Genomic DNA, 6,687 nt, shown 5'->3' on the forward strand with positions numbered 1-6,687 from the left:
AAAGTAAAACCCAATCCATATGATAGAAATAAATAACTTGATTAAGAAAATTTGAAGTAGATTCATTGACATACAAAAATATTCATATGAGATAATGAAATGTAGGAAGATGAAGCAGATCTCTATTTATAGGTCCAATTTTTCATTTGAAATAGATTTTTATTGAAAAATAAGTTTCACCACTAAAGGAGATAGAGGAAGAGGGATAGTCATAAATTTATCTTCCTTTAACTGTTTCGAGAAGTCAATAATCACTTATAAAAAAATGAAGTAAAAATGAGGTAAATTTTTTATTAAAAAAAGTGATTAGAGAGAATTGATTTGATTCTCTTATACAAATACAATATGAGATGTGATTTGCGTGTATTGATCAGAGAGTGCTCTAAAAAATATACATGAAAAATAAAATAAAAGATTGTAAACATAAATATCCTACTATTAAATAAAATCACTAAAACAACATAGAAAATAAAAATATTTACGACAAACAAAAATAAAATAAAGAACATACACGTAATGCATTAACTATAACACAAATAAACACACAAATAGAAATTTATACCTCATTATCTTGCTTATTGTATGATGATTTAGAAGTTAGGTCTGCCTAAAAGATCTTTTATTTTTTATCATTTGTTTTTATTACAATTTTTTTTTTTACTCTTTTTCTTTGCATGAAGAGTTTTTATATTAGGACACTGAATTTTTATATGTCCGAATTTCCTACACCTAAAATAAATAACATCAGAGAAAATCTTAACATTCTTACTATTTTTATATTTATTTGACTTTTGTTGATGTTGATGCTTGCACTTTAGTAAATTTTCAAATTTGCTTGTTATTGATGATATTTTCTTCCTCTCATCATATACTAAGTCGCTTTTATACGTGTGATGCCCCAAGATCAACTTGGAAAGAATGTCAATCAATTTCACAACAATTTACCAGAGTTATCTATAAATCTTCAGTAAGCAATCTATCAAACATCTATAAAATTTAAACATCAATATTCAAGTCGATTCATATCTCAAAACATCATATACAATACTCAGGAACTAAACTATCAATACGAGTAGAGAAATCTATCCTGTCCTGAGTACAAAAGAATCATCTATCGATCAAAAGACAAAAAACCTGAAGATCTGGATCAATTCCTATCTCCTGCTCCCGAGCCCTGACCTGAAAATATCAACCACATATAATGAGCTTTACAAAGCCCAGCAGGTCACCTAATACCTATAACTGAAATCAAAGCACGGCGATGCTATCAATATGCATGTCAATCTATCAATCTGAATCAGTCAATGGTCAATGAGTCTATGCAGTGGAAATCAAATCAGTAGTCGATGCAATCCGAAAATCAATAGTCAATAAAACCAGTCAATGCAGCAGCAAGCAAATCAATAAACCAAGCTCAATCAATCCACGTCAATCTCGAAGAAATCCGTACGCAATAGGAAATCAATCAATCCGTCAAATCAATCGCTATCAAATCAAATCAATGCGGTCTAATCAATACTATTTATTCAATGAAATCAAACGAGGAAAGCAGTACGATAAATCTCAATAAAATTGGAATATAGGAGCTTAGAGAAGAACATGGTAGAAAGTAGACAACACACAAACTTTTTTTTCTTTCTTCTATTATTTATCTCATGCACCATTACAACTCTACTTTTTATCTAAATTATACATCAACTTCAACATAACCCTTTCACTTTCAAATGAAACATTGCTTCACACAAGTTATGCCACCCCCCCCTATTCACTTCATTTAACGAACATTTTAATCTAGAAAATAGGAGCTCCACGATCCAACAAATGAAAAGACACATCCATTCAAATAAATATGATCTAAATTATCGAATTTATTAAACAAATTCCTCCTTTAAACTTCAATAATTCAACTGTCCATTCCCTTCATTATCCGATCGCGACATTTTTTGCAGTTATCACTCGAACAAGAATTCGGTGGGTAATGGCTTTGTAAATATATCTTGGGCTATGCTTTTATGATCATGATTCACAATGAGAGTCATTCTCTGAGATATCTTCTTCCTTTCGACAGCATGTCAACAGAATGGAACATGAACAATATTTTGACAGTGGATTATGTTTCTATGTCTTTCTTTCAATGATGTACAATCCGGATTCTTTGCTAACTCAATTGCAGATTTGTTGATCAACCACGAATCTCGTAGCGTTCTATTTGTTGGGAGATTCATTTTCATAGAGTAAATTCTTAGCATCAAACTGCATGCACACACAACACATGCTGCCGGTCTGCCCTTTTACATTGCCCTTCTGGCTCTCACATGTTCTGAAATGTTGTCGAGACTCGCGTCTTGTAACTGTCTGGTTGAACTAGCCATTACATTGACATGTCTGTATCTCCAAAAAAAATACGTACCGATGTACTACAGGTTCTTTCGATTCTCTCCTATGCTCTCCTGCCAATTCACTGATCGAAGTAACCTACCAATATTGATATTTCATCAAGGTTGCCCGTTCTTCGAGGTAATAATTTCTCTAGTTGGATTCTGTTCCTCGGACATATCGACAGAATTCGTCTTTCTCAATGGCCTCTCCAATGCGTAAACAATGGGAATCGGCTTCTTCCCAATGAAAGCCGTCTCTTACCACATTCCAGCACGTATCGAAATCTGGCCGAGTGCTTTGTGAGATAACAAAGGGAACTTCCCACCAAACTTCGATATTTTGTTGCGTCGACTCGATCTCCACCATCAAAACCTTGAGAATTGGCACCTAATGGAATTTCCATTGGCGTTGTTATACTTGGCTTTGACCACGTTCTATTTGGGTCTGGTTTCTTTCTTCTCTTGGATTACAATTTTCCATCTTGTTCTTCTTTAAGATGTTCTTTTGAGTATTGGCTTCCTTGTACGATAGCTAGTATAAATTTCCTGGATTTTCCTTGTTCTAGACTCTTCTTAGGACGCAACGAAAAACAACTTTCCATTTACCAGCCCAAATCTGTCATTTCAAATTCCTTGTTTCCATCTCACATTTAAATTCTTCTATCATATCTTTTGCCATTAAATTTTCAATCCTGCGCATAGAAAAGAAGATCATCAACAATAAGTGTACAAATAAACAAGTTACCTCCTTTCTTCTTCACATACAGTGCATTCTCATATGGGCATTGAAGGTGAACACCATAATTTTTCTTCGAAACTAAACTGTCGAGTGACTCGAAGGGTCTCGGTTATAAGTTGTGTTTCCAAGCTCAAGGTGCTTTGCTTTAACCCATAAAGTGCCTTTCTTAACTTCCAATCTTTTGTTCTTCTCCAATCTTCTTGTAACCGAGGTGGTTGTTCAAGATAAATCTCCCTCTCTAATCACACCATTCAAAAATGCCGACTTCACATCCATCTGTATATTGGCCATTCAAACCTGTGCCGCATAAGAGATCAGAGTCGAATTGTCTCCTTCTTTGTAACTGGGGCAAAAACCGTCATCATAGTCCTATCCCGCCTTTTGTTATATGCCTTTTGCCAAAGTCGAGCCTTGTAATTGATTTCTATTCACCTTGAGCATTCAATCTTTTTCTTGAACACCACTTTACCCAATAGGTCGACTCCTTTGGTAAATTCTGCAGTTCCCATGTTTGTTTCGTCTCGTGGACTTGATTCTCCTCATCCATAGCTTTCTTTCCACTTTTCATTCTTCACCGCTCTTCAAACTTATATTTTCAACACCATCAGCAAGAAGACAAATTAAGATTTGGCTTCGCTTGTAAATCATAACAACTCTTTGTAGGCTTCCATTTTTGATTGTCTTTGATTCTGCTGCGACAAGATGTTTGAGTATTTCTAGGTACCTGAGAAAAGTAGGAAATTTGTTAGTGAAATAGTTTGGTGATCCCCCCCCTTCCATTTGTTCTTCGATGATTATTCAATCCCATTTGCTTGCTTCATTCACTCAAACTCCGACTTACACCACCTTCTTTATTTATAAGTCAAGTAGTTTTTGTAACCCTTGAGTTGCTCATCATACCCAATAAACACATACTTGCTTGCTTTTATCTTCAAGCTTTGTTCTTTTTGATCCGGCAACATGTGCATTAGGCTACACTACCAAATATTTAAGATTGCGAGAACTGTCGGTTTTTACCACTCCATGCCTCGTTGCGGAGTTTTTATGCTTTTCCCCCCCCTTTTTTAAACCTTCATATGTGGGCATCTATTTTGGTATGTAATTTGACATTGCACTGCTTCCGCCCAAAATTCTTTAGGATTTCTTTACTCTTCAACATTCGACCGAAACCATATCAAGAATGGTCGATTCTTTCTCTCGGCCACACCCATTTTGTTGGGGTGAATATGGTTGGTTAGAAACTCTTGCTTACTCCTTGTACTCACATAAACTTGTAAACTCTCCGCTGAGTTGTATTCACCACCTCTATCAGATCGCAATGCTCTAATAAACTTTCCGGTCGTCTTCTCCACCATGGCTTTGAATTTTCCTTAAACACATTGAAAGTCTCGGATTTTTCCTTCAAAAAATAACCAAGTTTTTTCTGGAATAATTCATCGATAAAAGTAATAAAATACCTTTTACCACTGAAATAGATTTCAGGAGTGATTGCGCACAAATGTCAGTGTGTACCAATTCAAAGAATAACTTGATTCCTTCGATATTCTTCTTTTTGCTGAAATGAATTTCTCTGCCTGGTTTTCCCAATTATACAATCTTCACAAAGCTTTTTGTTGGTGTAATCTACTCTGGTAGTGCCATACTACCATTTTCTCTTCAACAAGTTTGTGTAGACCTCATAGGCAAATGACCAAATCAAAATGCCATAGAGACGACTTGTCTTTACATCAACTTGCAAGCATTTTTCTAGTAAGCATAAACAAGTTATCTTGTACATTCTATTCTTCGCCATATTAAATTTGTGTGACTAACCGCCCTTTCTTCATCTTTTCAATTGTAGAACTTCATCTTTCATAACACTTAATATCCTTTCTCCATGAGTTTGCCCCATACTACGTAATGTTGCTTTTAAGATCAGGGTACAAATACACATTTTCAATTAGGCTTTTGCGCCAATCTTTTTGCAGGTAAGAAATTGTACCTTGACCTTTTCTTGAATATTTGAATGCATACGGATGACTCGCCATCCCTCAACGACTCCGCATTTCCTTTTGAACAATGTCCTAGCCCGCACACTGTGGGTTTACTAGCACCAGTGTCGTAGATACCAAGTTTGCTGTCGTCATACTGTTCTTTCATCATGAGCTATCATGGAAAGCCATCTTCACCTCTTCTTTCTGTTACAAGATTTGTATTCCTCGCTCAGTTGTTCTTTCAACCGATAACAATGCTCTTGCATAATGCCCAATTTGCCACAATTGTTAACATTTTTCAGAGTTCAATCCTCGCATAGTGACCATATCTTGCCACTGTTAACATTCAACATTTTGAATGATTTTGGCCGACCATCCTCTGTCCACGTCTCTGTTTCTGTCTCTTCTTGGCTCGTGTTTTTAGTGACCTCTTCCGCCAATGTTTTGTTGTATTTGCATGTTCCCTTCTCTCAATGTCTTCCTAACACGACCTCTCCAGAACCTTGCTTACGTTTCATTTCCACGACCTTCTTCGGTCTTCTCGCTCTTCCCATCGAAATTTTTGAGAATATGGTACTATCACTTTAATTGTTGGCCTTTGTTTGAAAGAACTTTCTTCGGCCGTTCCTCCTTCTTTTCTTCTTTTCGTTGCATCGGTGCCTCAAGAGAGCCAGCAGTCTTCAAAGTTGTGTGTCGAGATCCTTTGATTCTTCAATCGCGCTCACACATTCTCAATTATTGGTTAATTTGACCGCATATCGTTCTCCCATACTCTCGGGCATCGGTTAGATCTCATATATTTTTTTTTTGGTAGGTTTTGTATAAATCAATGGTCATGTTGCTGTTGTAGAATTCATATTGCTGTTGTAGATATCAATACATTGGTTTCTATGAAAGAGTCGTCACTCTATGCCGTCGGCGCCCGTCGGCATATAATCTCTTATGACTCCCATCGTTATATCCATGATCCATGATCATGATTTAAGGAAAGCCGTCGGCCACCATCCTGTACAGGTACTATCTCCAACCAATGTTCAACCAGGTTATACGTGTTTCAGTATCAATAAGCAATCAATAATCAATATTTAGGCAATCATTCAATAATCATAGGCATATCGATTCAATCTATCAATTTCAGTCAAATCAGGAATCATACAAAAATCGGGCAGAGGTAACAGTAGTCTATCGAATTTAACAACAAAAATCCTGCAAAAGAACAATTCTGATTTCTCCCAAATTACAAACAGAATAACCACGGCATCAATGCAAGACTATCAATCTATAGAATCCAAATCAAATCAAGTCCTGATAATTTTCTATTCAATTAAATCGCGTAGAATCAATTCCGACCGAAAAATCATCGTAGAAAATAGTCAAATCGTGTTAATAATTTCATATCTTATAATACTAAAGTTGTGCGGTGAAAAGTCGTGTCAATACAAAATCAGGTCAAAAGTATCGACTAACAAAAACACAAACAGTGCACAACTCGATCAAAATACAAAATCTTCGAAAACAGAAATAGGGTTCGGAGTCCTTCACGCGAGACAAACAAATCTTCTACAGCGTCGTCGGACGAAATGCGGTCCGTGCCTCT

The sequence above is a fragment of the Dendrobium catenatum genome, unplaced genomic scaffold (genome assembly GCF_001605985.2).
Source record: "Dendrobium catenatum unplaced genomic scaffold, ASM160598v2 fragScaff_scaffold_692, whole genome shotgun sequence".
Lineage (NCBI taxonomy): Eukaryota > Viridiplantae > Streptophyta > Magnoliopsida > Asparagales > Orchidaceae > Dendrobium > Dendrobium catenatum.